The 21,728-nt window shown below is 39.1% G+C and overlaps 1 long non-coding RNA gene across 1 annotated transcript in view; it reads left to right on the forward strand.

Annotated features, from left to right (window-relative positions):
* LOC118539831 (uncharacterized) overlaps positions 1-21,728 on the forward strand; it is a 45,567-nt gene that overhangs the window by 21,207 nt on the left and 2,632 nt on the right. The gene's annotated exons all lie outside the window — the stretch shown is intronic.

Raw genomic sequence — 21,728 nt, forward strand, 5'->3', positions numbered from 1 at the left:
GGTTCCTGGCACTCTGTCTCTAGGCCACTGAAATGAAACACTGAGGCTCTGGCTGAAGAAGTCATGGAAGTCAATGGTAAGGCTGCTGTCTTTGATTCCCATCCCCCAGAAGGATCTGATTTTCGGCTTTGCATTTTTGGCCTTCATAATGCCAGCAACCACAATTTGTATTGCTGGACCCCAGCTCCAACCTCGCTGTACATATCACATTCAAAAGATCCTCCTGGCGTTTAGTGGGAGGAGATATTGTTCTGGTTTTCATGTGAGGCCATGAAACCACACTAAGCATTAAGTCATAAAACCTAATGGTGACAGTCCAGGAGAGAACCCATACCTCAGACCTAATTGGGGCCAGAATGCCAAGTAGAAAATGCAAGCCTCCTTCTCTTCTCTCTTCAATAGTGCATTTTCCTAGCTCTGCCCTGTGGGTCTTAATATCTGAACAATAATTATTATTGCTACGCTCTAATTGTTATCATCATTATAAGAAGAAGCAGCGTCCAGCATTGCATGCAATGTTTAGTGCCTTAGAGCTAATGTCTCATTTAATTGTCACACACCCTGTGGATGTATGTAGTGGTCTACTAATGCATTTCAAATGTATTTCAAGTGCACACATGTCCATCCACACAAAAACTGGGTCTGTGTCATTAATTTCTTCCCCTTCAGCTTTGTAGGTTGGTGTTTAAAACTGGAAAGTGATTTTGGATTTCAGCCAAGGGATAAGGAATGCCTTAGAAAGTGTGAACAAGAAGATGTATCATTCTTCTAAACCCAATTTGTCCTTGTGGACACATCCTAACTTCCCTCTTGCCTTATTCTCCCATGATGCCAACCAATATTGCACGTGGAGTGGCCAATTCCAGACCTTCCCTCCTGTCTACACATCTCTCTTGTGACTTGCTAGCAATAGGAGGAAGAAGAATGTCATCTGCTTAGAATGACCAATCAGTAATCCCCCTGCTATTTGGAATGGGAGTCTTTTAATTATGCAGTGCACATAAAAATGACACGAAACATTGAAAATGGCTAGAGTCTTTCGAATCTATAGATGTCAGTTCAACCCATCATAGTCCCAGTCCTCGAGCGCCCTTGTAATTCATTCTGGAGATCAGATTCTGGACTATTCTTGACTGAGACACAATAATCATGGCTGAAGAGGGGGCCAGGCCCCCACACTGACACTTTATCACTTCTGATAATGTATTCCAGATGTTGGGGGTGGAAGGATGCTTGCTTAAGTGACAAGTGGTTGTGACTTTTGCTTTGACAAACTTATGAAGGAGAAATCCATTTCACTGGGAAGTGAGGGAGTATATCAAGTACTAGGATCAGAACTTAATTCCCTTGCAGTTGAGTAGGACACAAGAAAGGAAGCCTGTTCTAGAGAGGCAGTTCCTCCTTAAAGGAGTCCTCAAAGGATACAGGTGGGTAATATTATCTATTATCCTAATATTAGTAGGTCAGCAAGATGTCAAATTTTATCTCACTCCAGAGCCCATATTTTTAATCAGTATTTTACACTACCTGCTTCTTCTGCATGCCCCCTCCTCCACGAAAGAATGATTACTGGTAAAGAGCTAATTGTGTTGTGCTTTGGAAAGTTCTAATCATTAAGAACAGCCAAACGGGGTTCCCCAGTGGCATCTAAACCTATGTAGTGTCGTTGGACATAAACTTCACAGACAGGCCTCGCCCTGCCCTATGCCAGTTGCGTAAGGCAAGCCCTCAGCCTCACATCCCTGGATTCCACATCCCTAACCAAAGGATAATAGAGCTCATGTCAGATTATTGTTTCAGTATTCAGTAAACTGTGTATTTCTGTAGAAATATTAGGTGCTTCTTATTATCACAATTATCCTTCCAGTACTAACACTGTTCTCTCCCAATGGTTTGTTTCCAATGCCCACTTTATCATGAAGAATGTGTCATCCCGTATCCCAAAATAATGTTGGAAGCACTTGATAATTCATGGTTTATATTGCCCTGCTGTGAGATTATGGAGGAAGCATGGTGTAATGCAAAGCAAACTGAAATAAGAAATGGAAGACAGAGATTTTGACCTAGCTCTACCCCTCATAGCCCAACTTCAGTTTTCCCATCTTTCAAACAGAAAAGATAACACTCTAGGAGGGTCAATGAGATTCTTTTTTTAATGCAAGTGTTTTATAAACTCGGACACTACATAAATGCAAATTATTACTATCGATCATCTTATGATACTGGGATCTGTACTTTCTGTACAAAAAAGCATTAACGGTTTTCTTATTATCATTGTCATTAGCATCTGATTGAAAAAAGCCACATATTTTCTATTAGAGTAACAAGTGAAAGTTATAAGATAAATTGTCCATGATCCTTTGGTCCTGCCAAAGTGGATGAAAGTACTTGAAAACAATAGGATTGGGAGGTCAATTTCCCACTCTCGGTTGAAAAAAAAATTTTCCTCCATAAAGAATATGAGAAGGGGTATCAGTGAGACATTGTCTTACATTTTTATCTAGGCATCCTGTCATAGCCTACCAGAACCAGAACACACCCAAACATGCTTAATTAAAAAAAAACAAAGAAACAAAACCCCAAAGTCAACTACAGCTATGAGAAATTAAATCTTGCATTCAAGGTTATGGTCACAGCTTTGTCATAGCACGTTCAGAACCAGGACTCTCCCATCTCCTAACTCTCTATCCAGTATGTTTCTCATCATAGCTCATTACTCCTGAACCAATGCACAAGCCAATTTAGGTGCTTATTATAGCAGGGTTTTTTTTTCTTGAAAAATAGTGGAAACCATGTGATACAAAACACTTGCTGGTAAAGAAAGTCATTTATTCTAGCCATGAAGCAGTCTATTTTGTTGTTTTTTTTTTTTTACTGTAAAGCCATGGAGAACATAAGCAAATTTCATTTCAGATGATTTTCTTTTTTAATATCAAGACTCCCTCATCAAAAGCAAATGCTGGAAAGGGGTTGGAAACCAAATTTATTTATATAATAGACACTTATCCAGGGAAATGGGTTGCAGAAAAATTAGCATGTCTTGAATGATGTTATTCTTGAAATGTCAATCAGTCATTACAGTATTTGCTTTTCTCATGGTATTCTCAAAATGGATTATTGTCCCTGAATTTTTAATAACAATTTAGTGGTTCAAAATACTGACAGTGATGTATGACGACAGCTTAGAAAAAGTGCTCTGGCTTTCTATATTGCATAAACAGAACACAATTGTATCTCTCTAGCCAGTGTCAGAATCATTCTCAACAAAGATAATGTTGAAGTCATCTGCCAAGAGAAGGTCAAAAACATATATAGAAAATAAATCATGACAAACATGGAATTGGCTAAAGGTTAAGGATCTAAAGACAAACACATATTTGAAAGCATAAATCACCCTTCATAGAATAATAATTTAGACAACCCCACCTCTAGACTCTTAAATGGCTGGCTTAGTAGCTACATATATTCCCAGAAATATTACAATATTGAATAGAGCAACAATGGAAAATGTAACTAGTAGAGATGTTAGAAACTTTTAGGTCCATTAGAGCCTTCTTTATTTTGTGCAGTGGCTCAAGACTAGCTATTAACCTGCTTCTTTGCACAATAAGAAATCCAATAAATAAATGAGTTGATTCCGGAAATGTCATTCCAGTGACATTCTAAGAATTACTGGATAACTTGGTCATAGCCTTGTGGGTAAGTGGGCAGGACAAGAAGAGTTAGCTCATAAGCAGTGGCTTCAGACCATGAGTCCTGGAGGCAGTGCAGGAACCTCAAAGCTCAATGAGCTGTTGCATTGGCTTGTCGTCCCAGCATCCATCCAGAGGGTCTCAGCAGCCTACGGTCACTTGTTCATGGAAAGCCAGCACTGTGAGTAAGTAAGCTCCATTAGTGTGTTCATAGACAAAAGGAGACTTCAGGAATCCTATTCACAGGGAAGTATTACATGAGAACAATGGAGCTTTATCTCAATCAACACCAAAGCTAAAGCCAAAGTGTTCTTTCCATTGCTTTCTACAGCTCTTTTCTGATGGAATTAATATTTATAAAACCAATGTTTCCCAGAGGAAAGCTCTAAAAAAATAAAAAGTTAATACAAAGAAGGGATTAAAAGAACTTTATGCACTCTGGTCCTTGATCTATACCTTTAACAGAGCCCTAATCACACACAGCTTGGAATGATGATTAATGTTCAGGTCTAATTTCACCATTAAACCGTGAATTCACTAAAGACAGTTGCTATTCATCTGCACACCACACCCAGAACATCTCACCGCTTTGCACATGAGATGTGCTCAATTCACTTTTACTAATCTGATGATTGTAAGCTACGTGAGAGTAGGAACTGTCTTGTTCTCCGTTAGAAGCCATTGCAAACACAGGAATAAGCACAAATTGGATGTTCTATGAATGTTTATTGAATGAATAAATGAATGAATGTCAAATGGATCCCCAAGTCACTCTGCTTCAGTCCACTCCAAATAATTCCTCTTTATTAAATTCAATAGACTCACTAAATTTAACCTATTTTCATGAGGCCAGGCCTCAGAGATCCACTCTAATAGTCTTCACCACACATATAGCTTCTCTATCATGAGCAAAAAAAAGCTCTCATTTGGGTAGTGGAGCTAATTTTTCTCCATTTCTTAATTCTAAAATCTTAATCCAAGCTAACGCTTGATTAATTTAAATAAATAAAGACAGAGGTGTTTAACATAAAAGGGAAGGCATTCTCTTCAACCACACCCATATCCTATTCTTTGGAGCTACTTTTATATGCACAAAATGAATAGCCAAAATAAGATTCTATTTGAGCATAATTCAACTATTTGCCTGAAATAAAAGACATAGTTATTTGGGGAGGGGAGCAGGAGGTATTAGATGCTCCTTCACTTAAAGTTCCACCCAGAAAGCAGGTAGTACATGCCCTGTTGGACAGTCAAATATTCATGTTGGTCAATTCTCTGACCAAAATATTCTGCAAGAGTTTTAAACTAAGATAAAGTACAGTCAACAACCCAATGGTACACGTTAATTACTCCATGGTCTCTCAAAGGACCCACAAAGGTTCAAAATGGCACAAGAGCAGCTGAAGGATCTCTCCTTCCTGGATTCCTTGCATTTCTAGCAGTCGGCGTGGCTGACTGAGTTCTACAGGTGTGGAAGATCTGCAGACGGGGCTCTCTCCAGATATTCGGATGGATCTTTTCAGCAGCCCATTCCAAATGAGACACAAAATAAGGATTTCTTCCAAGCTCGTGGTATCGACTCCCAGAACCCAAGACTCTGCAATACCCCTTGGGAACCATAAGTATTTATAGGGAGCAGAAAGAGCAGTGTTCCCTTTCTCTGGCAACTTTTTCTCTTATCCCTGAGTCTCTCAATGATCATAATCATGTCTAGGCAAAATCAGCTTAGCAGAGAGCAAGGTCTCAATGTCTTCTCCACGCAGGGCTCACCACTTTTTCGTTCAGAGCTCTTTAATTCTGAAAGTGGTTCAGATGGTTGCCTACTTTGAAGCTGCCAGATCACTATAAAAACAGCATCTCTCTCCTCCCCGGTGCTTATGCTTATATTGGGCTATGCATGCAGATTAAGAACAGGTGCTAAGAAACAGTGACTTCCCTAAATCATCTTTGGTTTTCCTGAATTTTGATTATGAATTTGAAACTCGATAGTCACTGTTGCTTTTTAAGGGATGTGTGTGAAAGACAATCACTTTTAGGGAACAGAAGCCATGACCCTTATATGTTTGCATAATGCTGATCACACTGACTATTACCTGGGGGCCCGTAATCAATCAAATTCTAAAACATATGAATTCTCTTCTAGTCAGCAATACTATCTTCTTAAGATTTCAGGCTATGACAGACACAGCCTCTGGAGATGAAAAACTGTATGTGAGTCTGTCTCTGGAATATAACTATTTCAGAGTCTGCTAACAGTACTTGCCAAGTTAGATGGGGTAGGGTGGAGAATGGAAGCAAGTTGTACATTATCCTAATAGATTAAGAAAATATAATCCCATTTGGATCATTTCCTGGGCCTCCATCCAAACCATGAGATAGCTTTGCTAATCATTAAAATGTACAGGGAGAGCGTGGGCTTTTTTTTTTCCCATAACTATATTGCATTTCTAAAGGGCACTGTATTCATTTCCTTATGAGTGTAATCTAATCAGAAAAAATAATTGATTCAAAGGATGATTGTTCTATAAACAAACTTGCCATTGTTTTAGACTGTAAGAGCAACCCTCATGCCATTTCATATTTCTAGTTTATACATGTACACTAATGAATAATTATTTTCAGGAAATATCTTTAAATATTTTCAATTGCTTCTTCACTACTTTAGCAAATTTTGGTCACCCTGTAGTTAGGGTCAAGTTCATAAAGACAAGGGCAACCAAGGTTTGAAAAAGAGTAACTAATGTTTGAAAAAACTAGAAATGCAACTAAAAGTCAAGTAAATGTGTTATACATGCCCTGAGCCAGCAGAAGATAAATGGATCATCCATTAGCATAATATTAATTTATCGCGTGTGCTCATTAAACAATAATAAGAAGAGGGGGTGATTAACCAGGATGCCCTTTGAGTTATTACATTATTTTCATTTCTTATTTATGTGTCAACAAGTCCTGGGGTCAATGACAAATGGATGTATTGGTTACATTACCAATGCAATATGGAGACTGTTACAATTACAAGTCAGAATCAGAAAACCCATGCCTTTCAGGCAAAATAATTCTTAATAAGTACCTTTTGGTTGTTGTTTAATTTCTAGTAATCCTCTTCATTCTGTATGAGGGATAGTTATATTCAGTGAATATCAATCTCTGCCTGCTAGCTTTCCTAAACTGTGCCAACACCTGGGCAAACCATTAAATTATGTTCTTTAAATGTGTTTGTGAATTCATTATCCCAAATAAATGCTTACTATTTTAAGATGTATATCAATAACTGTTTTATATCACCGTTTTTTAAAAAAAAAAAAAAGCTTTCTCTTATTTAAAGGTATTTTTTAAAGGCAAATTCTGAATTAGTTTCATTTTTCAAGACTGGAAGAGTTTCTGGACAGAGAGGGAGCAAAGTTATGAAGATGTATTAGGTATCGGGAACTGTGTTATCTGAATTGTTTTATTTCATCTTCAAAACAGCCCATGAACTAAATAATATTATCCCTATTTTGTGAATGACAAAAAGGAAATGATGCTCTGAACATTAAGAAAACATGTCCAAAGTCATGCAGATAATATGTGGTAGAGCACTCAGGGCCATCAGATGCTAAAACTATGTGTGACTGTGTGCCATTAAACTGTGGTCTCTGAAATGGTACATGAGTTAAAATACTGATCAGATAGAAAAGCTTCATTGTACAGCTGGCTTTCCTATTTCTGCATCTGGCTGCATTTCCTATTACTATTTTCCTATTACTGTATTTCCTATCACTAGCCTGTAAACTCCCTGAGAATATGGAAGTATACTTCCTTGTTTACTCCAAAGTATCCACCATAGACACTCAATACATGTTGGTGTACATATCAGTCAGACACATTCTGATTAATAGAAGTGACTGAAATTCAACTTAAAATAAGTTACGCACACACACACACACACGAAAGAAAGAACAGAAAAATGTAGGGGTCAACCTGACTGCAGGCCCAGATGAATCGAGGACTTCAAACGGCGCAATCTGTCCCATCATTTCTACTTTCCATGTGGAGGCCCTGAAAGCCACCAGCAGCGCAGGAGACATATTCCTTTAGCTAGTAATCCTGGCAGCAGAGGGCATCTTCCCTGAGAGCTTGGGCTCAGAGGTCCCAGGAAAGATGCCAATTTCCCTAGCTTGTGCCATATACCTATCTCTGATCACTTTGTCTGGGAAGAAGTATTTTAATTAGGTCCAATTCTGGAGTGAGGGATATTGACTCTGAGATTCCCATAAGAATCAGTTGCCAGAAATGAGGAATAATTCCCAAAAGGAAGAGATACAGATTAGAGGGTAAAAATAAAGCAGACATCTATTACTGCCTTGTGGTGAACTTCAAAACTAAACTTACACTTTGAGAGGGTTTATTCCAACATTCCAGTAAGACATTGAACATGTCTTATTCAATATACAGGTAAAATACCTGAGGTCCAGAGAGGAAAAGTGACTTTCCTATGGCCACACAACCTGATAGGCTCAGAGCTGCACTTTATATGATGCTGAACTACCTCTGATTTTATTAGATTTGGAAAGGAGGCTGCCAGGGAAAATGTCCAATGCTGGAGAATAATCACAGCCTTCTTATAAGTCAACAATATTGGCTACTTGGTGGAGTTTCTTTTCTGTGCTGCTGCAAAATGGGAGAAGTCTCAAGAGAAAATAAATTGCCAGATAAAAAGGAATGCTAAGAAGTCCTCCAAAGACCATTCTTCTCAAATCAAATTCAATCTGGCATTGGGAAGGCTATAATAAACATGAAAATTATAACAAGTGGTGAGGATGTAGAGTTCTTGGCACCTTCATGCATTGCTGATGGAAATATAAAATGGTACAGCTGCTTGTGCATGGATGTTCTTAGCAGCATTATTCATAATAACCAAAAAGTGGAAACAATCCAAATGTCCATTAACTGAGTAATGGATAAACAAATGTGGTACATACATGCAAGGGACTATTATTCACCTATAAAAAGGAATGAAGTATTAATCCATGCTACATCTTGAACAAACCTTGAAAATACTATGCTATGTAAAAGAAGCCAAACACAAAAGGCCAAATATTTTATGATTCCATTTATATTAAATGTCCACAATAGGCAAATCCATTGAGACAGAAAGTAAATCAGTGGTTGCCAGAGTATTAGGGAAAGGAGGAATTTGGTGATACAGATTTTTGGGGGTGGTGAAAATGTTATAGAATTAGGCAATGGTTGCACAAGTTTGTGAATATAATAAAACCCATTGAATTTTACAATAAATAAATAATTCCATACACACCTACATACATAAATTTCCATGTGAAGGGCTCACCATGTGCTAAATCTTTTGTTACCTGCTGGAAATACAGACACAAATAAAACAGCTACGGTTCCTCCCCCAAGGGCAGTCTTTTTCTTGGTCCAAATTTTTATTTAAGTTCTAGTTAATTAACATACAGTGTAATATTGGTTTCAGGAGTAGAATTTAGTGATTCATCACTTACATACAACACGCAGTGCTCATCATAACAAGTGCCCTCCTAAGTGCCCATCACCCATCTAGCCCATCCCCCACCCACCTCCCCTCCGTCAACCCTCAGTTTGTTCCCTATTGTTAAGGGTCTCTTATGGTTTGCCTCTCCCTCTCTCTTCCTCTCTCTTTTTTCCCCTCCCCACATGTTCATCTGTTTTGTTTCCTGAATTCCACATTTTAGTCAAAGCACATGGTATTTGTCTTTCTCTGACTGACTTATTTCACTTAGCATAATACACTGTAGCTCCATTCACGTCACTGCAAATGGCAAGATTTCATTCTTTTTGATGGCTGAGTAATATTCCATTACATATATACGTGTATATATATATCTCTCACATCTTCTTTATCCATCCAAGGGCAGTCTTAAAGGGAAGGTGTGTTTAGTTTACCAAAGAAGAATACAAAGAGTAATGGCAACAAAGAACAAAGTGGTTACATTGGTTAAGAGACATTGACAAAATTCCCTTTAGAGACAGACCAAAGATCTAAATCAGGCATGTGTTATCTCTATTGCTTTATCTAAACTTCAAGAGAGGAAACCTAATGAAGGATATATTAGTAAGTGGGTTACAGCTTCAGGAAACTGAGGCTCAGTGCTCGATGACCTGAGTTATCACGCATTTCACATTGCAGAATTCTCCCACTGAGGAACAATAACCGCTCGCACACCATAGGTGGCGTTGCCTGCATGAGAGATGAGCAGCTCCTGTCACACTGGAGACAGCCTCCAGCAGAAAACAGTGTGTACAGAAACTGCTCACCACAGCCACCAATGAACTTAGAAGTAATATGCACGGACACTTAACAACTGTTAGAGAAAACATTCACCAAAAATCTATGTATATGCTAAGGAAATAAGTCAGACAAAGACAAATACCATATGATTTCACTTATACATGGAATCTAGAAAACAAAACAAATGAACAAACAAACAAAGGAAAAAAACAAATCAACTCTTAAATACAGAGAATAAACTGGTGACCGCCAGAGGGAAGTTCAGGGGGTGGGAGAGATGAATGAAATAGGTGATGGGGATTAAGAGGTACAAACTTTCAGGTATAAAATAAATCACAGAGATGAAAAGAACAGCATAGGGAATATAGTCAATAAAAGAAATCTGTGTACAATCTCTTCTACCCTATTAGTTTAACCAATAAAATACCCACTGTTTGCTCTGGGAACTTCCATCCACAATGGCAGCATACTAAAGTGGCAGACCCAATATCTAAGAGATAAAGTTTGTTCAAATATTTGCCTCATAAACTCTAAATCTATCAGACGATAGCAAATAAGCACTGTGATATTAACATTCTAGACTGCACTCCAATCTATAAGTAGTGGATAATTTTCCTTTGCATCCACAGAACCAAGCTTCCATGAAGATGAATATGGACCATCCTCAAATTTTCTTGACTTAGTAAACCTCCCACTTTTGAGATTGCTTTGCATACTTCTGGCATATCTTTTAAAGACTTACTTTACTTACCAGAATCAAGTCATAGGCATATTTACTTAAAAGCCTAATGAATAAAAGAAATAGATGCATTTGACCTTTGAAAATGGAAAGTCTCAGGAAGGTAATGCCTGGGGGACCCTTATTTTGGCTCAGACTGAAGAAATGAGGAGGAAGGGTCATTTAGAAGGTACGGGCTGATAAAAGCGGTAAAAACATGATGTCAAAAGAAATCTTTGCGAATACGTATTTTTTAATTGAAATTTATTTTATTATAATTTCAATAAGTTTGTGAAATTTTGATGCTCCACGGAAATAGAGCATATGAGACACTTTTGTTTTCCAAAGATCTCAGGGATAAAAATTGCTTGTTTCTTACCTGCAGAATGCCTACAGAAATCCAGGAAATCTTCAGCATAGAGTAGGAAGTGACATGACTGGGCTGAGCTACAGACCAGGGGTGGGGTGGGGGGGGGGCAGGCCTTGAAGAACAAGGAGCAGTAACCAAGGCAGTCCCTGAATCTGGCCAGTAGACCTGATGTTGTGAGTCGTCAGATTGCTAGGATTCAGTCAGCATCTATTGAGCATTTGCTTTGCCTCAACATTGTTTCCAGCTAAGGGCAGTCCTGAAAAAGTCCAAATCAAATCCTAGTTCTAGGTCTTAAAGAGCTCATTAGCTAGTTGAAGACACAAAATGAATGTGAGTAAAGCAGACTAGCGGGCAGACTATCTTTTGTTCATTATAAGCCTAAGCTTGATTTTTGCAGTTTTTGAAACTCGTTTGAGATGACAGAGATCTCAGATGTTCCAAGATGAACTATGCCAGCTTTGTGTCTATAATTTTAATTTCCTGTGCTTTCCTGCTAACTACCTACTCTTCTGATAGCCACACTCTTTCCTTAAGTATTAAACGCATCCAGTTGAGTTGCAGTGTAGACAAGTTTAAGCCCTGGGCATTGGGGATTAGACAGCTCAGGCTTGAATCCCTTCCTCTCTGAGTGACCTTGAGTGTGACCTAATCACTCTGAGACTCTATGACTATATTTAAAAGGCACAAATTAAGAGAGAGACTTATTAATAGAAGCTTGGAATGATTAAGTGATTGAACACTTGTGATGTGCCATGCACACGCCTGGCATCTAATAAGTGTTAAGTAAATGGAATAACTGTCACTGACATGGCTGACACTGTTTCATCCAGTGTCGGTGGCCTTGAAGCCACAGGCATGGTCTTGTTTCCATCATCTCTGAGTTCTTGAAGACACCTCACTTTTGTTTGCAAGTATTGACAACAGCAGGCTGTAGTAGTCAGCTTGGACTGCCTTCACAAAATTACAGACTAGGGGGCTTAAACAACAGAAATGTATTTTCTCACCGTTCTGGAAGCTAGAAAATCCAAGACCAGTTTCCAGCAGGGTTCAGATTCTGGTGAGGCTCTCTTCCTGATTTTTAGATAGTTTCCTTCTCACTGTGTTCTCACACAGCCTTTGCTCTCTGCACACCGGAGAGGGACAGAAAGCTCTCTAGTGTCTCTTCTTACAAAGACACTGATTCTCTTGGGTCAGGACTCCACCCTTATGGCCTTGATTAAACTTTAGAGGCCCAAATACAGCTACACTAGGGGTTAGGTCTTCAACATACAAATTTTGAGGGGACACAAATATTCAGTCTATAACTCAGACTCTCAACAAACCTGAGTTCCCTTGCCCTCTCAGACTCTGAATTCATTTCCATTTGACACTCCTTCTAGGATCTTGAACCGCAAAAATCTGCTGAAGGGAAACAGGAGGCATTGGTGGATCTATTGATTGGTTTTATTGAGCCACCTAAACTAACCATTTCCTAAAATGGTGGTCCCTTCACAAGTAGGAGCTACTTGACTTCCTGAAAATGAAGACGCAGTGTTTAGCAATTGTGAGGAAATATTATGTTGCACAGTTTTATAAGAAAATAGTACTTTTCTTTTTTTCTGTCAGTGTTATCTAAGGTTATTAACTTATTTTTTAAGCCACTTTCTTCCTTCTTCAGTATAATCTTTAACACATCATCATCATCACTGTGTATCTCACAGCTCTTCCTTCAGAAGATCTAAAAACATTTTAGAAATACTGTCTCCTTTATCTTTACAACATTCCTGCCAGTCAAGTGGAGGACAGAAGAACTTGATCATGTAAATCTGAAGGAGAATGCAGTTGGCTGTCTCAGTGGGGTGGGTCTTCCATTATGTTGAATCTCTGGGACAAAAGGACATTTTTTTTTTTAGGTTGGAAAACGGTCACCGTGAACTCTAGGAGACAAACTGAGGGTTGCTGGAGGGGTGGTGGGGGGAGGGAGGGATAATTGGGTGATGGGCATTAGGGAGGGCACTTGATGTAATGAGTACTGGGTGTTATATGCAACTGACGAGTCATTAAATTCTACCTCTGAAACTAATAAAAAAATGGTCAAAATGAAAATATGAAAGCAGCTAATGAACAAATTGATGAATAAGTAAATTAATAAATAAAAATGAATAAAACCAAAAAGATACGTACATATTGCAAATGTGATATGCATATCATATTATCTGAGGAGTTGAAAGCTATAGGGCTTGAAGCATTTCCTGTGACCATTTTATTCCGTGCCACATAGAAAATTGCTTTAAATGAAGAGCTAGACTTCTGTACCCAGGATATAAAGATATTTCTATGGCACTACTGAGAATCCATCAGCAAATGTTTAAAACATATATCAGTCATATTTACTTCACTTTTCTTCTTGAGAACAAAAATTAAGGAAGACCTCAGGGAGTATTTCTGTTTACTTGTTGCTCTGATATTAGGAGCAGAAAAGGAGGAAAAAATGACAGAATGACAGAATAAATAAATGTCATCAGGGTTTAAAATGCTATTTTTTTCCAGAAGAGATACTCCCTTTCTCCCTCTCTTTAACAAATCTAATCATTTTGGAAAAGTCTTTGCAAGGTCGACCCATCACAGTGAGGGAATTCAGTGAGTACTAAAGAATAAAAATAAATGAATATTTGAATTCAAAGCATGTACCTGGCGTTAAGTAATTATAGGCAGTTGAGCAGGTGTTTTAAAAATAAACACACCTTTGTAGATACAAGAAAACCGGATCATTTCGGCCACCATCTCTAACAGCTTTACCCAGTAGGGCTGTTCTTGAAATGAAAGCACTATGGTGAAATACAAAAACAGACAGAAATGAGAAAACAGGACATCTGGGTCTGACTGTCAAATCTATTTGATAGCTATGTGACTTGAGGTGTGTTGACCCTTTCTGGGCCTCAGTTTCATTAGCCATCAAATAGGGATAATACCACAACACAGTGTTTGTGAACAGAAATGAAAGTAGTCGAAGACAGTTCCTACTAAACCAATCCAAAGTAAGCTTCCAGCCTCTTTTGACTAATAACTCCAGGACAATTTTTTCTTTATCATTGGCAACATTTGATGGCACCATTGTTGTTTCTCTCACCTGTTGACATGGGTTTACTATTTCAAAGTTGTATCCATCACGAAAGACACAGTAGATCCATCCTGTAAATTACACAGATGGCTACTGTCCTTTTCTGAGAAAACCAGGCAATCCTACCAAGTAGCCTTCATCGACAGGACCAAGGAGGGAAGCCTAAGCCAGGGACAGCCCAATACAGCAGGGCCACATCACGTGGTGTCTGAGAGGACCAATCAGAGTCCTCCTTGCTCGAGGATACTGGAGACAGGAGGCAGAGACTATGCAGGACACCTTGAGGGGTCCAGAGAGAGCCCAGACTCTCAGGTGGCACTGCACACCCAGCTCATTTTGCCAAGCCACTGGACCTAGCAGCAGTTCTGTCAGCCTAGACAAAGAGACACCTCCAAAAATTTACCTGTTTAGTGACAGCACTTTTCTAATTTGTGCCAAGACACCTTCTATGCCAACTATGGCCTAGGAGAGATCACAGAATGGCTTAGAACTAGAACAGAAGAGTTGAGATTTTTCTCCATAAACCTCCTTACCTAAGACTTCTCTGACTCCTTTATGTACACCTTAGGGGCTATCAAGCAAAGTATGGCTGGGGTATGGATGCCACATTACTCATACGTTCAAGAAATGTGTATTAAACTTCTGATCTGGATACACAAATAAAGAAAACAAAGATTCCCTGTTCTCCCAGACTTTGCATTCTACCTAAGGAGACAGTCAATAAATAACTAGGTTTTAAAAAAACAAACAAACAAAAAAAACATACTCTTAACGCTAGAAAAGGGGCTAAATCTTTCCACCCAGGGGTGGAAAATTTTCTTAGTGTTGGTTTTACCATAAATGCTGTGTGCAGGGGCGGGGGACTTTTCATATGAAAACTAAAGGAAGTGTGATAGAGTATTATACAAATATATAATGACTATCCAGGATAAAACATGAGACTTCAAAGACTTGGGGAGGAGAAGGGACTACAACGGCCTGCAGGAGGCTGAGTTCCAGATCCCTGAGGGAGCACATTTCCTCCATATTGTAATTAACAATAATTTAATGGGGATTTTGGAAAACAATGACTTAATGATTACTTGGGTACATCTTTTCTCCATTCAACCAAATGAACCTAAGACAAAATGCACACCCAAGTCATTGCTTCAAACCACCTATTTTGTCCTATTATGCTCATGAGACTTTTCATTTTTTTTAAATGAGTGCTCCTGAATTATTCCTTCTAAGTGACAAAAATTCAGTCCTTGCTAAGTGTTACCAAGGTGTTGTGGGGTCACCCTGCTACTTAAAAGCTTTATAAAATGATTTTCAACTACTGTCTCACATCCTGTGGGAAATCCAAAGTTCTCAGAGGGAATATTTAGAAATTATAGGAGTTCCATTAGTCTAACTTAGTCACGTCTGATTCCAATGTCCAGCTTCTGCTCATTTCTCTCTCTGTATTTTGTGTCTGGGACTGTGGCTTTTCCTTTTTCATGGGGGCTTCTCTTTACTGCACTCCCATCATCTCAATGAATACACACCCCATCCTACTCATACAAGATGGCCCCTGGAGATAGAAACTTGCTGGGCAAGAAGGAATAATGCTACAGAAATGTTCAGCAGACAATTTAAAATTGGGCATTTCTCTTTTCTATTTTTAACCAATTCTTTAATAATTGTTGTCAACCTGAGGGGCTCCTGGGTGGCTCAGTCGGTTAGGCGTCTGACTCTTGATTTCGGCTCAGGTCATGATCTCAGGGTTGTTAGATCAAACTCTGTGTCAGGCTCCATGATCAGCAGGGAGTCTGCTTCTCTCTCTCCCTCTCTCTTTCTCTCAAATGAATGAATAAATCTTAATAAAATAATTGTTGTCAACTTTGGATCCAAATTTTCACAAATTGACCCAGTAACTCCTTGTTTCCCTTCCTACCCCACTATAGCTCATCAGCTCTCCATGACCCCTCTCCCCACCAATTCATTTCTTTGAAAAAAAGTTAGCTGTGGGGGCACCTGGGTGGCTCAGTCAGTTAAGCATCTGTCTTTAGCTCCGGTCAGGATCCTGGGATCCTGGGATCAAGTCCCACATTGGGCTCCTTGCTCAGCAGAGAGACTGCTTCTCTCTCTCTCCCTCTCTCTCTCATTCTTAAATAAATAAATAAAATCTTTAAAAACAATGAAGAAGCTTAGCTGTGTTTCTATTGCCTCCTTCCCATCTGTTACTAAAAGCCTAACTTTCCACTTCCAATCAGTTTATCAAGGCATTTCCCCAAATAAATATAATCTTTTCCTTGGGGGGAAAAAATTCCCAGTCAGTAAAATATGTTATTAACTTCCTTATGTAAAGAAACTCTGAAAAACTAAGCTATTTCAGATAAAACTGTGAGTATCTCAGGGTAATCCCTCGTTTTTCTGTGCAGGTAGAAAAGCATAATGAGTCTCCACCAGCCCCAGCACCATTATGGCATTTTAGTAATGGAAGGTCATATATTCTCCTATCATATTTCTTCCACCAACCAAGGAAAATAGAATGGCAATGCATTTTTTAAAAATTTGAGTTGGCCTAGCTTAAAAACAAGGCTAATTTCAAAACTGGGCTTTTTGTGCTAACAGGCATTCTCAATAGGCAAATGACTCAGTTATGGCTACAGTCTTTTAGCCAGGCCCTAGGCTCAGGAAGCACAAGAACAGGGTGTGAAATTGAAAATAAAGAGTAACTGTGTCTGTTCTGCAAAATATGAAAAAAAAAATTGGCATCATTTTGAGCAAAGCTTTAGTATGAAACAGCTAGAAAAATGTCATTTCCATGTATATTTAGATTTCACTATCTGTGAGAATTAAGTTTGTCCTTGATATGAGTATGAGTGAGTGTGTGCTCACATGCCTGCCAACGGTTACCCACTTGATGCCAGGAGAATTAGGAAATGTATCTGCAACTCACACAGGTGGAAACTCTTGAAGAGACTAAACTTAAATATCCATGCACACCGGTACTGTAGCGCAAGACCAAGAGTATCAAAGATCATCAATCCAGTCCTACTGGAGTCTCCAGGACATTATTTTAGACTCATCAGCTCTAACTTGAGGAAAAGGCTGATGAAGGAGGAAATCCTGGAGTGAGATCAGTCGTTGGTTAGGAGAAGCATTTCCAAAAGACAGATGAAGTTGAAGGAAGCTCTCTTCCAGAGGAAAACTGAGCGCCGGGGGGAAAGGAATGCTGGGAACTCTGGTGGACCTACGGGCTGGCTCTGTTTTGGTAGGGACTCAGTTTCCCTCACTATTTTCCCTACCTGTGTTTTCATTCTTTTTGACTTCCCCCTGCCAGACAGCATATGAGAGAGCCATGTAACGATCTGTGCATAGTGCAGCGTGGGGGATGAAGAACAAGGCAGGAAAGGGAAGTGGGTTCTACCCCCCTATTGCCCTCTCTGATGGACCCAATAAGGAAGTAGCTCTCCCCAAGGGTCACTGCCAGGAGTTCTGAGCTAAAAGAAGTGGAAAGAACTGAGTAGTGTCCCCTGCAGAGCCGGGAGCCATGAGATAGTGAATGAGGTGGGGATAAGCAGCTGCCAGGAGACAACTCAGGAGAGACGAGAATCCAGCTACTCTGTTCTCCAACACATAGGAAGGGAGGTGACCACTGAAGGAAGTGGGCAGTTGACACTTGACTTACTCCTGCAGAAGAATAGAACAGCATTTGGCACTTCCAGGTACATCTTCAAAGCAGCTTGGGGGTAAGGACATTTTATCCTAGTGATGTTAAAAAAAAGAACTATTCTTTCTCTAACTTTTATCTGTAGACACATCCAGTTCAGGGAAGGGAAATGTGAGCTCTTTGGGAGATGCAATTTTGGAGTTGAACTCTTGAAGAAATTTTGGAAGCAAGTGCCAGCAACAACTTTTAATAATATTAATTTTTCACAGTAGTCAAGTGCTTTCTGATTTAAAAGGGCTAACATTGGGGTACCTGGCTGGCTGAGTCAGTAAAGCATGAGACTCTTGATCTCAGGGTCATGAGTTCAAGCCCCATGTTGGGTGGAGAATACTAAAAGAAATTAAAAATTTTAAAAAATAAGTAAAAAAGGCTAACATTTACAAAAATGTATTGTTTGGGAAATATATGGATCTAGTCAAAGTGGAAATGATTACTTTCTTCACAGGGACACGCTTAGGGGCAATTTCCACTGGCTTGTATCACCTAATGTCCTTTTCTTGGCACCACACATGTGGGCATCCAACATTTTAACCCATATCATGCTTTTTGACTCTTTAGACAGAACCTGATTAACAATTTAGTTTTAGGCAGTGAGTTCATGCCTTCAGTAATCAGAGCTTATTTCTGACTTGTCTGCTACAGGAAATAGCTACAGTGCTTTTGTTGAAAGTGACATCATGGAACTATAATTTCTAACACACATGGGTGCATGAGGAAGCATTTTGTAAAATATGTACAGTAGAGTAGTAATTCATCGAGTAGTCCGAGACTTTGCTAGCATATTGTAATGGTTCATTTTTTGTGTCAACTTGGCTAGGCTCCTGTACCCAGATATTTGGTCAAATATTATTCTAGATGTTTCTGTGAAGGTATATTTTTTTGGATGAGATTAATATTTAAATCAGTAGACTTTGAGTAAAGCAGATTACCCTCCATAATGTGGGTGAGCTTCATCCACTCGGTTGAGGACCCTAATAGAAAAAAGACTGATGTATCTATATCTATAACAATATAAATATAAATATAGATATCTTCTATTGGTTCTGTTTCTCTAGAGAACCCTAATACAACTATTAAGAATATCCTGCACCTGCTTATTTTATTGATAAAATCCTATTCTCACTTTTTATTTAATGGAGAAAAAGTCATTTTATAAATCAAAGGTTGTACCAGTTTATAACTGCAATGGTTTTTCCAAACACCTACTTACTCTTTCTTGTTTATGGGTAGTCTTGAAAGAAGACAGAAATCTCACCCCCCCCACCATAAGCCACACAATTAGTAGATAACCCCTTGATCAAAACCAAATGTCGGGGCCCCTGAGTGGCTCAGTTGGCTGGGAGTCTGCCTTCAGCTCAGGTCATGATCCCAGAGTCCTGGGATCGAGTCCCGCATCGGGCTCCCTGCTCAGTGGGGAGTCTGCTTCTCCCTCTCCCTCTGCCTGCTGCTCCCCCTGCCTGTGCTCACTCTCTCTCTCTCTGTCAAATAAATAAATAAAATCTTAAAAAAATATCATATTGGTCACATTATTAGGTGGAAAATCAACAAGAGTAATCCACCTGCAGAATGAGGCAGGGGATCTGACAGAATAAGGAGACAAAGCTGGTGACACAGTGACCACAGTCTACATGGCGGGCGGGGGACGGACACAGGAGACGGAGAGGATACCACTGCGTTCCTGCCAGTACAATGACAGGGAAGTGTCAAGTACCTTAGCCTACCACAGTTACTTTACTGCCAGTAAATCACAGAAACCCCGAAAGCATTGCCTTCACACCGTAAGAATAAAAGACAAACCTCTTACCTTGGGAACTCTTTACCCACATGAAAATCCCTAATGGCTTAGCTCAAAAGCCAGAAGTATCTGAGAGGAGTGAAAGCTATCTATTAATCACTGATCTTCCGACCAACTTTGTCAAACTGAGAATTTTCACTGGTATGTAAGAAATTCAGAAGAAACATTAGATTTGCTTTTCATAAGTTTCCTTATAAAAGAAAACTAAAATTTACAATACAAACTAAATTAGGAGTTCTTTTTCTCAAAAGCATTGATTTCTAGATTTTTGAGGCTAATGTATTCCTATAAACATCATTTAAACTATTCATCAAAATGTGCAAAATGACTGAGTTAAAGTAGAATTTAACAAATAGGTATTTCAAGAAGTAAAATGTCTAACTAAGCAGCCCCAACCATGAATATTTATTTATAAATTACCTTCTTGTAATACTTACTGATATGCCACGAGTATTACAAAACAAATACAAAGGTAGGGTATTTTTAAAGGATAAAATTAAAAAGGAACTTATAAAGATGGAGTATTTTCGTTCTTTATTCCAATAGATGGTCTTGTGCCAACCCCACTTGCGGACACCTGCCATGGAAGGCATCTCTTCAATTTCTGTCTATCTGAGCTCCTATCTAATACAAATCCACTGGAAATATAAAAGTGATAACCTTATTTTAGCTTGCTAAGTACAAATCCATCCACTGTGGCCCAAGATATCGTTACAAAAAAAATTGTCATAGAAATCCCTTTATAATAGTGATATAATAAAAATCTCTGACTTTTCTCCCTTATATGTTTCCAGGTAAAGTGCTATCAAGCTCTCGAGAGGCCACTTCAGGACTTCCTTGAAGCATAGTTCCTTATCTCTTTGTTCAGAACACTTATCTTTGGTGCTTTTTTTTTTAATAGCATATTGTGTTCTACTTTTGTGGATTTATTTTGTTTTCCTTCTGTCTCCCTCAGTACAAATTTAAACTTCCAAGGGCAGGCGCAATGTCTTCTGGGCCTTTCATTCCCCTATATATAGCAGGTGATCCTTAGAGTCATGTTTACTTGGGTCTTCAGAGAAGGAGAATAATTCATGATCTCACTGTGGTCAGAAAAAAACAAAATAACTTTAATGGTGTCAAACAAATTGTGGTGGCCTTTATTCAGAACGCATTCTCTCCAAAGGCCGGCTCGCTGCAAATACATGCCATGGACCAGATGAATAGTAAAATCAACAAAGGTTCATGACACAATGTTCCACAAAAATCTGCCTGCCACAGCCCTCTGTGGGGGAGGGAAAAGGCTGCAAGCCTGAAATGCAAGCATCTCAGAAGGTTTCCAGGGAGAGCAGTGTACCCTCAATACCTGTCACTTCACACATGGGATGCACTTGGCCGCCATTTTCTAAATGGAAGGTCTCAGCCCTCAACTATTCTTATGTGAAGACCAGGAAGGTCTGAAGATCTTCCTGATCCCCAGATTGACTTCAGTTTATTCAGAACAAAAAATCAGAACTAAATAGATTGTATTATGAAATCTTTGTTGGCCATTTCTCCAATAAAATTTGCAATAAAAGATGAAGCTTCTGAAACAGAAGTATGACACCACAAAGGACCACAAAATTTGTTTCAACAGAAACACCATATCTCAGAACTGCTCAACCCCTTCATTTATTTCAAATCTTTTTGTTTTCTTGATGAGGAAGCTTAGGATGAACCAGCTTTTCTGAGATTCACAGAAAGCTAATGAAAGAGTCAAGATTAGATTTGGGGCAGAAAAACACAGAACCAACACCAACAATTATTCATTTCACGTATGGACCTTGGGTTTTTAAAGCATATTGCTGGGGCGCCTGGGTGGCTCAGCTGGTTAAGCGACTGCCTTCGGCTCAGGTCATGATCCCGGAGTCCCAGGATCAAGTCCCACATCAGGCTCCCTCCTCAGCGGGGAGTCTGCTTCTCCCTCTGACCCTCTCTCCTCTCATGCTCTCTCTCACTCTCTCTCTTAAATAAATAAAAATCTTTAATAAAAAAAAATATTGCTATTAAGTTGCTAGGGAGAAAAAAAGGTCAAAAGGAATATGTTGGTTTTTCAAATCCTTTTAATAC

This window comes from Halichoerus grypus, chromosome 4, assembly GCF_964656455.1.
Source record: "Halichoerus grypus chromosome 4, mHalGry1.hap1.1, whole genome shotgun sequence".
In the NCBI taxonomy this organism is placed as follows: domain Eukaryota; kingdom Metazoa; phylum Chordata; class Mammalia; order Carnivora; family Phocidae; genus Halichoerus; species Halichoerus grypus.